Raw genomic sequence first — 16202 nt, forward strand, 5'->3', positions numbered from 1 at the left:
CCTTCAAGATATGATGTGGAATCTGTTGTAAATGTTTTTCATCAATGGGAAGCACCAAAACAGAGATACGTTTTCGAGAAAATGTGTGAATTCCTCTGTGAGGAGTTGGAAGATCATGGTCTAGATTCAAGCCCGCAGGAGTTGTGTCATGTACGGTTCGATTTTGAGAAAGGCACGATTGTGGGACGCGATGTTGATAGAGCGGTTGAGAAATTGTTGTCCTTCAGGAATGGGGATTGTCATCAGTCGTTGTTCGAACAGGAGTTCCCTGTAGGGAAAAAGGTAAAAGCGCGCCAATATCCGATGCGTGAGGTTCCTCCAGTTTGGAGACCTGGTGATGCAAATGCTAATCCACCTGTTCTGCCACATTTTCAGCGTGTTTGGGTACACGTGCCGTGGAAGCGAGGTGAAGTGATAGCGCTTAAGCAGACATTGCCTGACCCCCGTAAAAACCCTGCAGGATATTATAAGGAGTTATCACAAACCGCAGAATCGTGTGTCATGAATTTAGCTGACGTTGATATGTTGTTTGGGAATGTTGTTCCACAGCCTTTGTGGGGATTGATTCGTAATACAGATCATGCTGCAGAACTAGGTGGCACATGGGCTAATATCATTGCTACAGACACTAGACAAGTTGGTGGTGCGAAACCTGAGCCCTTAATAGCAGAGCTCCCTGGTAGAATTATTACCTACATGAAGACTTTAATGCCGGCAATGCGTGTGAATTGGGATAAATTATCCGCATGCAAACAAAAGAAAGACGAAACAGTGTCTGATTTCTTCACCAGGTTTGAAGAAACATTTATCGACCACAGTGGTCAAGACATGAGTACGGAAGGTGGTCAACGGTTATTTATTGATAAATTTGTGCATAATTTGCTCCCCGAGTTGTGTAAGAAATGAAAAGATTCAGAGAGTTCTTGGGCTATTTCTTCATCAGCGCAAATACTGGCTACTGCACAGTATTACGAAAATAGGGATAAAGATGAGAAGGATAGAGCAGACAAGAAAACAAAAGAGTTAAAGACGAAGGTTCTTTTACAGCAGGCTTACCCACCACGTGGAGATCAGAGTAACTATAAGCAAAATCAGAGTAACTATCAACAACCCCAACAGTTTCAGGGTAACATGCAAAGGTTCGGGTATTCCCAACCGTGTGTTCCTGTGGGTCCCAATCAGTGTTCGTATTGCAAACAAGAAGGTCATTTTAAGTATAGTTGTCCTATATTGTTGCAGCGCACAAATAATGCTTATGGCGCGAGAGTTAGAGGTGGTCAGCAAGCTCCTAGGGTTAGAGGGCGTGGGAATGTTCCCCAGAACGCGCGTCCTCTTCCGCCTCAAAATACGATGAACAGTTTTGATCAGCAGGCCAATGTAACTGGTGGGACAGCTCAGTACTATAATAACGACTATTATGCAGAAGATGGAAATGCGGAAGGTACTGATTACTAGGACAGCCGTAGACAAAGAGAGGGAGTTGTTTCAGTGCCAGTGGATCAGAGTGGACCGTATGTTAAGGTGACTACAGCGGGTGTGTCAGAGCCTTTTCTGTTGGATACTGGTGCTGCAAAGAGTTCAATTATGCACTCAAAACTCCCTGGTGCACCTTTGTCTGGCGAAATGAATGTTTCAGTAGGTTTTTCTGGCGCCCCGGTTAGGAACCCGATCTCTAGCCCTATGCCACTTTCTGTTGGACCTTGTGAGCTGAAAGCACCGCTTATCCTAACGACAGGATGTGGTGAAAACCTGTTAGGATTGGATTTGTTAAAGAGATTACATGCGACATTATATTGTTCCCCCTCGGGAGTACAACTTACACTGGGTAGGGAAGTGATTTCTCCAATGTATTTGTCGAAGAATAAACTGCCAGCTGAATTGTCGTCTCTTCCGGATGTCCTTTGGGCTACTGGTCCTAACGATGTGGGTCTCTTGGAAATACCGCCATATGTGGCCACTTTGAAAGCCAATGTTAAATTGCCACGCATTCCCCAGTACAAGATCTCTAATGAAGGTGAGAAAGCGTTGTTAGCGATCATCTATGACTTGATTGAAAAGGATGTAATCAAAGAGACAAGAGGCAACGTTTGCAATAGTCCGGTTCTGCCTGTTTTAAAACGTACTGACCCTTCTCAGCTACCTGTTTACAGATTTGTGATCGATCTTAGAGAAGTCAATAAGATAGTTGTGCCACAGTTTCCAGTTGTCCCTGATATAACTGCCTTGTTAACTATGATCCCAGCTTCCGCTGCCTGGTTCTCAGTGATTGATTTAAAGAATGCTTTCTTTAGCATTCCGATTGCAGAGGAAAGCAGGGATATTTTTGGTTTTAGTTTAGGAGGTCGCAGCTTCCGCTTTAAACGCGCTCCGCAGGGCTACTGTGAAAGTCCATCAATATACAGTCAGGCTTTAAAGGCGCAGCTTGATACAATTGTCTTACCTAGTGGTGCTACCCTTATTCAGTATGTTGACGATTTACTAATCGCCGCGGATACTGAGGACATTTGTAAAGAAGCTACATTGTCATTGTTGCGTCATTTGTTTGCCTTTCATCACAAAGTGTCTCTCTCAAAACTACAATATTGTCGACAAGAAGTAACCTACTTAGGTCATCTCTTGTCGAAAGAGGGAAGGAAACTGACCCCAGAAAGAATTCAGGCCATTGCACAATTGAGCGTGCCAAGAACACAGAGAGAAGTGCATTCTTTCTTGGGTATTACTTCCTACTGTAGGCAGTGGATCCCGAGTTTTTCTTTGCTGGCAAAACCTTTGATAGCATTAACATGCAAAGATACACCGAATCCCGTCCCATGGTCTGAAGAGTGCCAGGAAAGTTTTTCAGAATTGCGTAATGCATTATGTTCAGCTCCTGTATTGGGTACCCCCGACTACAGTAAACCTTTTACATTGTATGTTCACGAGAAAGAAGGTTGTGCGTTGTCGGGGCTGACACAGTCTTTTGGAGACAGACAGCGTCCATGCGCGTATTTTTCGTCAACTTTGGATCCAGTAGCTAAGGCATTGCCAAGTTGCTTGAGAGCCACAGCGGCAGCAGCTGTGTCTATTCAAAAGTCTGCTGGGTTAGTGATGAATAACACGTTGATTGTAATGGTTCCGCATGCAGTGGACACGTTGTTGAACAGGACCAAGACACAGCACTTAACTAGTGCTCGATTGTCAGGTTATGAATTAACACTGTTAGCGAGTCATGTGCACATAAAGAGGTGCAACACGTTGAATCCAGCTACATTATTACCGATTTCAGCAGACACAGATGAGATTGAACAGCATGATTGTCTGTTCAGAACAGAAGAAAAAACAAAAGGGAGAGTGGATCTTAAAGATACTCCCCTGGTTGAGTGCGATGTTTACTTTATGGGTGGATGGCTCGTGCTTCAAGCTTCCGAATGGTGATATGACTGCTGCATATGCTGTCACGACTTTGCACACGATTGTTGAAACTACACATATACCGCATAATTCGGCTCAAGCAGCAGAATTAATTGCACTTACAAGAGCATGCGTGTTGTCGAAAGGAATGAAAGTGAACATATATACTGACAGTCACTATGCCTTTGGCGTGGCCCATAGTTTTGGGCGCTTGTGGAAAGAACGTGGGTTCTTGACTTCGCATGGAACTAAGATTCAGAATGGTCAGTTGGTGAATGATCTCCTTGAATCACTGACCTTACCGTTACAAGTCGCGATTGTGAAATGCAGTGCACACAAGAAGATTGTTGATGATATTGGTCGTGGTAATGCGTTTGCTGATGAAATCGCGAAAGGAACAGCAAAAGATGTGACGAATCGAATGTATGTTACAGGCCCTGCAAGATGGGTTGGTGATGTTGGAATGTGTGAAGACACGATAGAGAGCGTGAAGTCCCTTCAAGCTGAAGCCACAGAGAAAGAATTGAGCATGTGGAGAGAAAGTAAAGGAAAATTGGATGAAAATGGTTGTTGGATTGATTTGTGAGAGCACCGGCGATGGTTGTTACCTGATGCATATGTGCTTCCAGTGGTCACGATGGCACATGGAATGGCGCATATCAGTGTGAAAGGGATTTGTAAGTTGTTGACTCCAGTATGGCAGAATGCTGGAATCCCCAAGTGTGCAGAGAATGTGGTCAAAAATTGCATGGTATGTTTGAAATACAATCCTGGTAGGGGAACCCCAACTCCAGCTGGTCATTTTGCGCCTCCAACGTATCCGTTTGAGGTTTTGCAGCTAGATTTCATCCGCATGGAAAGGTGCAATAATTTGAAATATGTACTTGTTGTTGTCTGCGCTTTTTCAAGGTGGATAGAAGCATATCCCCTAAAAGACAATACTGCCTTATCGACAGCTAAAGCCCTTGTCAAGGAATTTTTCCCTAGGTTTGGAATGCCAAGAATGGTATGGAGTGATAATGGGAGTGAATTTGTGGGACGAGTGATGAAGAATGTATGTGAGGGACTAGGTATAAGGCAGAAATTCCATGCTGCAAATCACCCCCAATCAGCTGGACTAGTAGAATGCTATAATGGCACATTGAAGCTCAAATTAGCCAAGATCCAAGCGAGTTCTGGTCTTAAATGGCCTGACGCTCTGCCCTTAGCACTCCTATCAACAAGAATGACTGTGCATTCACGAGTGGGACTCAGCCCCTACGAAATCGTGTTTGGCCGCCCGGCCAATATATGGGGAGTGCCAAGACCGACAAAATTCAGTGAGATCGAACATCCAGTACTGCTTGATTATTTGTATGAATTGACGGCTAAATTGCGTGTTTTACACCAAAAGGTGCATGATACCCTGCCTCAGGTCTCTGAAGCTCCGGGACACCCCATAAATCCTGGATCATGGGTGCTGGTCAAAGATTTTCAGCGGACGACAAATGATGAGCCCCGCTGGACCGGCCCCCATCTCGTCCTTCTCTCGAGGAGATCAGCTGTTCGAGTGAAGGGGAAAAAGAACTGGATACACGGCATTCACTGCAAGAGGGTCCCTTTGCCTTTGCCTTACGACCAGTGGGTCCAGGAAGGGATCGCTGACTCAGAGACTGAGAATGTGCCCCGTTTTCTGCCGTTTAGTGATGCACGAGTAAAAGGAACGCTTTCTGAGAAGGAAAGCGATGACATCTTGCAAGAAACTGTACCACCGTCAATTCAATTGGACACTACAGAGCCTGAACTCTTGTTTCAAGACCAAACAGTACCTACAAGAAGTCGGTACAATTTGAGGCCGAGAACTATGGACAAATAAAAATTCTTTTTCTTTGATATTTTTGAGTAGTGCAACTCTCTCTTCCATCTGAGAAACTTTCTTATTTTTGCTTTTTCGAACCGCCATCCGGGTTCAGCTGTAGGGTCGCGGTGCCAAGACTTTGGGGTACAAGCCAGAGACGTTAGGTCAACGGTCTGGTTGGTCTAGGGCATTCCCTGGACTGACAGGTGTACTCCTTAGCAGAAGACACTCATCCGCCGCGGACAGCACGATTAGAGGATGGAGTTTTTCCAGATGAAGAGACCCGCTGAGGAAATAAATTTTAAGAACAGAATATGTAAAGTAATGAATAGCAAACGTTTTGTAATATTATGTCTGTTTGTCCTATTTAGCATGATGATGTTTTCTATAGGTTATGTATTATTGTCTTTTCAAGTACCGTTTACACCTACTACACAGCCAATACCTCCTCCTACTGTTTCCTCACACTCTTTTCACCCTCTGCCTGAACACGAACAAGCTAGATGTGCTGAGTTCGTAAACAACTCGTTTATTCAACTCCTGCACCAGCACCAACTAGTTCTGAATACGACAAATTGCTGGGTGTGTGGTTTGATGCCACATACCATTAATAAGGGTATCCCATATCTAGTGCTGCCGTTTAGCTATAATGGGTCATCATGGGCATTCCAGACTATGTTCCTTTTTGCGCTTGAAACCTACTCCCCGCGACCACCGCGTTCCACTAGACCTAGCACGAACAATAAGGCCTTGATGAAAGGAGTTGCTGATATGAGCAGAGATATCGATGCATATTCATCTATTCCCAAGGATGAGTTGCGAGCTTATGTGGGTTGGAACGCGACGGGGTATAGCATTAGTCTGGGCGAGAAACAGCGTAAAAGTTCATCCCCGATTTGGGTCGTACCCCACATAGGTCGGTTCTGTTTACAAGGTAATGGTCAGAATCCAAGAGCTCAATTAGGGAAGAGTGACTGTGCTGAAACGTACACTTTCCCATCACAGTTTTCCCCTGCGTTTTTGGCTGCCAAGGGTACATACTTTGTTTGTAATGATCGAGCATATACATGGTTGCCCCCTGATTTCTCGGGCACGTGTTATGTTGCAAATTTGCTACCGCCGACATTTACCGCCGCCTCTGATTATCACAAGACCAGAGTTGTGAGAGGCGTTGTTAGTAAGGAGGATACTGCCGGTCAGGAAGCGGGAGACTTTTTCCTGGGTTTCCTGCCGTTTTGGGGACCAATGGTCAATAGTAGGAACCTGAGACAACTGACTCGTGTAGTTGAAACCACTGTTAATGTAACAGCTGGTGCTCTTGGTAACTTGACAGCTGAGCTCCAAGCGGATCGCCTCATGATGTTGCAGAACCGTATGGTTCTAGATGTCATACTTGCAGACCGTGGTGGGGTATGCAAGGTTATCCAATCAAGCTGTTGTATTTTCATACCAGATAGCACTCCGACAGTCTATCAAGCCATCTCCAAACTGCATAAGATTTCCGAATCCATTCATGTGGATAAAGGAGACTGGTCGATGACGGGGTGGTTCTGGGGACTGATATCAGCTTGGGGATGGAAGATTCTAATAGTCACTGGGACGATCTTAGCCATTCTTTTCCTGTTCTGTCTATGTATACAGTGTGCTCCTGTAATGTGTAGCCTCTGTGTTACATCATGTGTAAGGAAACCTGTATCAAGGGACGAACTAAGCAATAGGATTATGCTACAGCAGCATCTTCATGACTTTATGAATATAGACCTGGACTCAGATTAGTATGAGTATAGTTATTGCCTATGTAAGGGCAAAAGGAGGGTCTGTGGTACTGTAAATTTCGGAACCATGTTGGTAGCATGGTCCTACCCTGCCGATTTTGGTATCAGCGAACCGCAAATGACTAATGCGGTATGTATGAGTGTTTTCGTCATGTTTCACCGATGAATTCACCGCGTACACGATACTACATGTCGAACCCTCGGGTTCCATTTTAAAAGGGTAACCATTTTGTGGTTGCCCTCACATAGGCTGCGCATTGAGGCCATGCCTAGGCCTAAAGGACACGCAATCTTTCCTTGACTTCTGTGTGACCTATGCAAACTGACTCCGCTGCCCGGGGTCAGCCCTGCCCGGCCGGTTCCTTTTACTGCGGCCTTATGGGATTAGCATCAGGGCCCAACACATCATAAAATCGTGTATCCCACGCGACTCCTGACTAATCCCTTGTACACCTGACTCTGTTTCCTACTTTATGGCTTGTTTTACGAGTAGGAGGTGTCCGTTTTATTGGGGTCTGCTGCTATCTGATGAGGGTTCTGAGCCTCGCTGGGTAAATAATTATGTGCCGACAGAGCTGAAATGTGGGATTATCATCATGACTGTGCTCTTTCTTTGAAGCGAAAATATGTGAACGACCACTTGTAAAATAGGGGCGGTGTTGCCCAGAGCATAATATTCTGTATATAAGAAAAGACTGGTTTTTGGTTAGAGGCAGTCTCCTGAGAACATACATCGTGTTGTACTTCTCGGATACCTGTGATTGGTCTGCAGCCAATAAAAATCGATCTTTGATTTCACCTAGAAGACTCTGTGTTTCTGTGGTCCAAGACAGGAAGAACTCGAAGTCTTCGGGTGTGTCCCCTGGCACCGCTGGGTTGGTTCTGAAAAACCCAGTACTTCAGATAAGCGTTGCTGATAGCACGCTATCTCCGCGATAAAATTCAGAGTTGGCCGGCGAAAATTATCCTTGCGCTAAGAGCGCTGAGCGATAATTATCGCATGGCCTTGATGATATGCCCCCAAGTTCGTCTATGTCCACCGTGAGTACCTTATCTGGCCCTGGTTTGATTATTTCAACCCTGGTTCTTGCAGCTTTTTGAATGCGTTCTTCATGAAGGACAAAAAGCCTCACATTGCAAAATAAAAGATAGAGCAGTTCTATCTCTGTGCTGGTATTCAGACACACTTAGGACACCGATTGTCAGCCAACTGATGCTAGTTTCAGTGTGGAGCAAGAGGCTTAATGCCTCCCATTTCTATAGGCTAATCCATTCGTTTTCTTAAAGTTACTATGCCATCCTATTCTCAGAGTGTTCTGGGACGAGATGCAACGTGATGTATTTTCTTTGGCATAGGCAGAAGGGGTTCCGTAGTCAATCTGTGGATTTTACTGTGAAAACAAATGTTGCTGTACTGGCGCTAAAGTTCATATATAACTGTGACACAGAATTAAAATGACATCCCTACTACCCTGTTCTTCTCACTGTACTTCCCGTGACTAATGTACTGTTCTCAGAGATAACGCCCACAGTGTTAGCTTTGGCTTTCCATTAGAATGTATTCTAATTTCTCTGACATGATCTAGAATCCGTCTCTTGCATCGCAGAGGCTGTAAGCACGAGGGTGTGTCACTGTTTGTTCTCATTTGACAAAGACCTCGAATGCGGTGGCCCTCCACTGCCGCGTGCCTCAGCCCTCCACACCAACAGCACTTCAAACCAAATACATATCTAACAGGGCAAACTCACAGTAACGGGATCAGTCCCCGGCCTTCCCTTTTCTTCAGCATGCCACATCAACGCACATGCAGCTCGGAGCAAGCATGAACTGCAAGATAAGAGGTGAGCATTTGGTTGTTTAACAGCTTCCTGCAGCACCGGTGCAGCAGAGACTGCATTAGGGCACTTTATACGGATAATAGAGCAACACCGCTGCATGGAAGGTAAGGACTTCAGAGGTTATCCAAGAACGTTAGGTACAACTCAAATACATGCAGAAAACACGAGTTTTTAATCACTTCATGACAGAGAGCAGGTTGGGAAGAGGCACTGAGCTGGCCAGGACTGAGTCTTGTTGCTGCATCAGTGAAAGATGCGACTTCGATGCTTTGCTCTTTGTTGTACCCAGGGCTTTAAGTGGGAAAAGAAAACCGAGGGTGCTCTAAAAGGGGCGTGGAAAACCTCTTAAATGGGTGTGGCCTATCCAATTAGGGTGTGGTCTAAATCATGGCTAAAACACATTGCCAAATCCAATTACTCTAGCATAGGCGGAAGCTATTGGCTTTGCCAATGCTTGTTTGTTATGCCACCATGTGTTTTGGACTATGCTCGTGTGTACAGTGAGCGTGCATGTTTATTTTGGACTCCTTCGTGGAAGATATGGAAGCAATCTGGGAGTTCAGCCAAATGGCACATGTTCCTGTATTCCTGGAAATGACTGATATCTGTTTGCCAGGCGTTCCTCTCTGCTCTCATCTACCTGAACGCTTGAATTAGTAACCAGGTGTATTGCTGATAGGCAGGTTTGTCAAACGAACTTTGTAAGTGTAGTATAAGTGTGAGGCCCATGGATTTCTTCCAAATATTTGGGGAATGTGATAGTATTAGCGATGTTTTGTTAATGTGTTGTCCCACTTCCAGAATGTCTGCACATTCCACAATCTTGAGACTTCTGCAGCAGTATAGTGCCAAGACTTCACACGTGTGTAAGCGGACTTAATTGTGAAGTGCAGACCTAGTAACAGAGCAGAGGAGTGCTGGCCATGGGCAACGCCCTGGGTGTGAGCCCATTCACAATGAACGGGGCCACTGGGTGTTAGTGGGCTGAGCGCTATGGTGCACTAGTGAAGAGTGAGCAAAATGAGCATGGGAACATCGATGGCCATGAAAACCGACTGCCTGTGCTAGGTCAAAAAACAGAGCCCGATAGGGACCCGCTTCGAGGCCACCTTTTAAAAACTGCCGGTGCAGAAAACCAGCGGACACGGCCCACTTAAAGTCCTGGTTTTATCTGACTGAAGGGGGTTGTTATTTCTAAAGTTGCTTTGTCCACCAGATAGCTAGCTGTTGCAGCAAAATGGTGGCCTATTTGGTGGATTGCTTTACACATGAGGAAGCATATTTTAAGTATGATCCTCGCCTCAAATCGAAGCAAGTGTAGTTGACTGAGTATGGGAGAGATATGATCATGTTTGATTGTGGAAAATGTGTTTACTGTACCATCTTACCGACAACCCCTCTCCCGCCTCTCCTGTTTTTTCATTCTGTCTGTGCCTATTCTTAGCGATGACTAGTGTGAATTCCTTTGTTTGTACCAGAATTCACACAGTTTTCCTCCACCCCTGTCTTGTTCCTAAGATCATTGAAAAGGGTTCTAGTACCTTATGTCCCTACATTAACCCAATCGTCACTACACCAGTGAACCAAGTTGTGTAATTTTGCATCTGGTGTACTTAGTAATGTCTATCTTTGCTATCTTTTTTCTTTCATACAATGGGATGCTTACCGCATAGCAATTGATACCACATATCACTGCTCCACAAACTGTCCAATGCCCCTTTTTTGATTGATAGCTGTCCTATTGTGAAAGTCTTCTGATTGAACGGTTATTTACAGATATTGAAAATAAACTAAGCGTCTGTCTGTAGGGATTTGAAGATCCACTCATTACACTCATCAGCCTTGGTAAACTGTAGACCAGCTTTTCTCGTGTCGTTGTTTGTTGCTGAGACACTTGTTCATCATCTGTTACAACCATATGTAGAAGATAATCCATTGCTTCTAGCTGACAACTTTCCCATGCATCACAAAGAAGCAGCCATATTCAATATCCACGACTTGTTGGAATCTCAGGCCTGAACTTAACTTTCCCCGTCCCAGGTTCATCCTAAGCTCTCTGAAGCACAGCTTCGACCATCCCATGTTACACCACTCATTGGACTGTCAGTTTACCAGGAGATGGGGTCCTCACTCCCTAAGCACTGGCCGAGGCTAAGTTGATCTAGATCCCTTAAAAACAATGCATAGTCTACTCTAGCTGGATTAGTGCTGTGGCAATAGCCAGATATCTCAATCAGGATTGATGTAGAACATGACTGTGCAAAATCTTCATATATGACCAAATGCAAGGAAGCCTGTAAAATCTTCTTTTACTGCCTACAAAATGGTGCCTCAAGTTCAAGGTATTACACATTGCAAATTCAGGCATGCGTACTAAAGCCCATGTCAATCGGAGGAAGGAATAAAGTCAATATTGTCACAACAGAATTATCACTTCTGACTACCAGATGTACGAAATAAAGGTATGGTGGCCAAATCCTTTCTACAGTTGGTGCAAACTTCTGGAACGTCCTGCCGGTGGTATCTGAGCCACAACAAGTGAGTTTCATATTATGTTTTCATGGTTTAATTTGTTTTAACTGAATGTACATGCATATACATGATCTTTACTGAGAGCAAGATTTAGTTACACAAGTATATACAAAACATTAGAAGTTCAGTCTGAAGGCTATGGTTCAGAAAATAATCAGGTGCAGCATCGGAGGGTAAGGAAGAGAGTGGTGCAGGTGTGACTTAATTATTAAGGGTGATTAGATTGGACACGCACATGCTACCGTTAGGGTAGAGCAGCTGTCAGATACTGGGATACCACAACAGTAGGAATTATAGTTCACTGCTGAACTGAAAGAGTGGATGAGTGGGTCTTAAAGGAATGGGGACCGCCAGAGCAACTCAGTATTCTCGGCCTGTTTCAATACCCTCCGCCTGCTGTGAAAGACCTTCAAATGCATCCGCACCGAATTCAGAAAGACCGTCACTCATGCGCTCATCAGCAGCAGACTCGACTACGGCAAGGCACTCTACACTGGCTTTACCCAGAAAAACCTCAGAAAACTCCAGAATGTCCAGAACGCCACGACCAGACTGATCCTCTACCTCCACACACCCAAAAGACACCTCCACTCAGCCCGGTGCGCCCTGGCCACTGTCCCACAGATCCACAAGACTAGAACCGGAGGAAAGTACCTCTCCTTCCTCGTTGCCAAGACCTGGAACACCCTACCCCTCCAGCTCAGACTATCTCCCATGCTATCCTAGTTCAGTAAGGATCTCAAGACCTGGCTCTTCAAATTACCCCAGCACTTAGACAGATCTGCTCCTTGAGACCCTCACAGATGAGTAGTTGCACTTTATCAACCCTTGATTGATTGATTGTTCCTTACATTTGGTATGCATGCCCCAGGACACGGCTCAGGGCACACACATGCAGGATTGGAAACACATACATGTTGGTAAAACCAGGTATTCTGCTTCTCTTCTCTGGTGAACTGAAGTCCCTCATGTTTTTAATCTTTACATGCTATCTATTTTCTAGGTCTCTCACGTTTTAAATTATCTTGTATTTTTTGTTTAATAAAGATTATTTTGCAGAGCTAAGCTTGGTGATTTGTTTTACTAGAACACAAAGATAATGTTGCAAGACCTTCCAGATCACATGTTGCATGCCAACAAAAGTGGGGGATAGGGTAAATAGGAGGAATTCGAAGCAGCATTGCTTGCTGTCATTAATCAAGAAGAAAATTCACAGTATTCGTTATTATGTGTGCAGCGATTTATGGCAGTACAGATTGGCAAATGAATGATAAGCTTGGCGAAGGTTATGGTCTTATGTTATCTTGTTCTATTTGCTGTAATACGTATTTATGCTATGTAACCATTTTTAAGATAAATTGTGTAACAAAATACTTTGACATTAATCTTATTTACCCCTTGGAGGAGCTTAGGTGAAAGGGGGTGGGGACAGAAAGCGCTGGACAGCAGAGAAATCAGTTAAGAGCTAGAAGAAGAAGAATCCTTCATGTATTGGATTGCAAGGATGACATAGGAGAGGGGAGGAGATACAATCCGCCATGGAAACACAATAATAAAGCCACTTGCCTAAGGATGGAGCTAAGATGCGATTCACAATGTCCGAAGCAATGGGGAAAAGAAGAATACAATAAGCAAGAGTTTGAAGTGGGCTGCCGCAATCTACTTTGTTAAAGGAATCTAAAAACAAGCAGTGCACTTAAGTGAAAAACAATATAAGACACATTGTTATTCATGCAAAATGTAATACTAGCAGACCTTCTCATTTTCATATAGAGACAGCCCCAATATAGTCTACAATGAAACTTGGAACGTCATGGAACAGGTGTAACAGGCATGACACAAACAAATCTACTGTAAACCCAATAAATGTCCTTAGTGTACCAAACCAGAGGGTAGGAGCAGTGAGAAATATTTGATGCAAAAAAGTGGATTTAGAGGTACTGTCAGAGATACAATATGACACAGAAGTAGCTTGTACCTTGTCAACTAGCATCTAATAGACAATGGAGACAAAGGCCCTGGTTTAATTTGGAGTACAGGCCATCGTTCCTCCATCACGGAGAAACTGAACCATACCTGAGGCTGAAGGAATACCATCCTCTGTATTTAAAGTTCATGCTGAAAGATTTCTGCCCGTCATTCTGGAGGAGGATCCATCAGTCAATCCTCAGTACTCTGTTGTCGGTTTCACAGTCCTCCGTCGATATGGATGCACCTCCGTCAGTGTCCATTCGTCCACCATATTTACAGTTGTTTGCCGTCCTGAGTGGGACGGGGTACATCCCGACAGAATACGTCAATTTCAGATATGTTTTCAGAAGGTGGATGCACCCGTCAACACACACACAGATGCTCTATATGAACATATCAATTACACCTGCATTTCACACTACAAAACCTTCTACTCTGACCATACAAACCATTTGCCACTCTCACCTTACACCAGCAGCAGCAGAACCACTTCTTTAGTTTTTCTTTTGTTTTTAAAAAAGATCTTTGGTAGAAGAGCCCATAGATTTTCAGAAAATAAGTTAACAGCAATAGTAATGGTGGATGAGATAGTGAGGGTTGAGCCACAGTTGTTTGGAGTCCTGGTCTGGACAACAACCATGAGTTAGAGAAGTGGACAAAATGAATGCTATCTTTAACACCAGGTGCTCACAGGAAGTGCTGGAGTGATCTGTGGGGAACAGTACATTCCCTCACTGCCAGGACACAGAGAAACTCAGGAGCTCCAGAGCCTCAGGGTGACCTGCTGTCCAATCTGACTAACGGTTCCACAGCGTCAGATTGATTTTCAGATTTGTTGCAATTAAAAGGCCCCTGCATCTCAGATGAAAACACAATGAAGTCCCTTCATGCTTGGGACTTGGAAATATTTTCATCAAAAGTTCCAGAGCTTCGGCAGGACCAATCTACTTGGTAGATCCAAACTGGTCACCATCATGATGCCTAAGTCCTGGTCTAACTGGCACTTTGCACTTTTTGGACCTATTTTTATCTAACTTTAAAAAATCATATCTCCGGTTCAACATATTGGATTTAAGTCATTTGAGTCTCATTTGGTTCATTACAATTTACTCTATTTTAATAAAAAAATAGGTTTGGGATTTTTTATGAGTTTGACTTTATTACTAATTTTGGTGCTGCATAAATATTCTAAACAATACCTGTCTGTTCAGTGCCATAACTACCAGGGGGTTGAGCTCACAATAGAAGAATGACTTTGGGGGTTAACCCTGATAAGATTTGTTATTATTCATTGAGGTGGGCAGTCACCTAACAAAAATTAGAATCCAGTTGTTTACAATGGCACAGTAGCCGCTTCTGTCCAAAAGTGGCTTTTACCTTCCAGGCCCTGGGTGCATTTTGAACACCACCTACTAGGGCCTTATCAGCAAGTTAAATGTGTCAATCAGGAATAAGTCAATGTAACCATGTTAGAGAGAAGCACTTTACCCATGTTAGCAGGTGTTAGAATTGAGGGTCGCTAGTTGGCAGTGGTTTGCACCCTGTCCAAGTAGGGACCCTTCCTTCTAGACAAGATGAGTAAAGTACACACCTAACTTTGCCTGTGCTCACCCTCTGGTAGCTTGGCGCAGAGCAGTCAGGCTAAACTACAGAGGCAATGTGTAAAGCATTTGTATATAACCCACAGTGAAGACACTACAAATGGACACCACAAAAGTTTAGTAAAATAAAGTATCTTTATCTAAACCAAACAAGACCAAAACAACAAAACTCCAGCATACAGATATCAAAATATGACTTTAGAAGGTAAAAACAGTTCTGTCCTTAGGAAACTATAGATGCGTCACTTTTATCACAAAGTACCTTGGATGCATCAAAATCACAAGTAAAAACAGTTGCAGGGAAGGTGATGCATTGGTTCCTTACGTGCAGGGAAGGTGATGAGCCAGTTCCTTGCTCCAGGGGTGGTAATGTGTCGGTTCCTTGCTGCCACCCAGGGGAGGTGATGCATCGATTCCTAACTGGAGAGGAAATGAAGTGTCGGTTTCTAACTGTGCGGGGAGGTGATGCATCAGTTTCCTACTGCAGTCCCAACGTTGTTGTAGATTCGGTGCAAAGGTCCGATGCGTGGAAAATCCGGATGTGCTGGAGTTGATACAGAGATGGTGAACCAAGTGCTGGCTCGATTCCTTAAGCCGCCGACCAGCGATGTGTCGATTCTTCTTGCCGCCAAGCAAGGCACTGCGTTGGAGTTGGTGCGGTGATCTTCAACGTCGGCAATCGATGCACAGGACTCAGCATGCAGTTTTTCTGGGGCTGCTGGCAGGCCCTGCATCGATTTTTTGGCCACACGGGGATGTGAGTCAGGAATTTCTCGCAAACTGCAGAGCTATGTTGGAAAATTCAGCTGCAAGGAGGGGAAGCATCGATTTTCTTAAGATTTCTAGTTCCTGGCAGCTTCCTGCTGTGGGTGAAGGCTTTGTGGCCCTGAGACTTCAGAACAGGAGACAAGCACACACAAGTCCTTGGAGAATCTTTTCAAGCAGGTTTAAAAGCTAACTCAAGTCTTTGTCCTCTCCTTATAAGAAGCAGCAACTGCAGGCTAGCCCAACAAAGCAACACACAGCAAAGGGACAGTACTCCTCCTCACAGCTCTTCAGCTCTTCTTCCTTGGCAGAAGTAATCTAAAGTTCTGCGGTTTAAGGTCTACTCCTTATAGCCCATTTTCTCTTTGTAGTCTTTGAGCTCAGTAAAAACCAGTTCTATCCTCCCTGGTCCAGCTTTACTACAAAGGGTAGAGACAGCATTGTGCAGAGGAGACAGAGCTTATTCAGGTGCTAGTGAAAACTCCTCCCACC

Source organism: Triturus cristatus, chromosome 4_1 (genome assembly GCF_964204655.1).
Source record: "Triturus cristatus chromosome 4_1, aTriCri1.1, whole genome shotgun sequence".
NCBI lineage: Eukaryota > Metazoa > Chordata > Amphibia > Caudata > Salamandridae > Triturus > Triturus cristatus.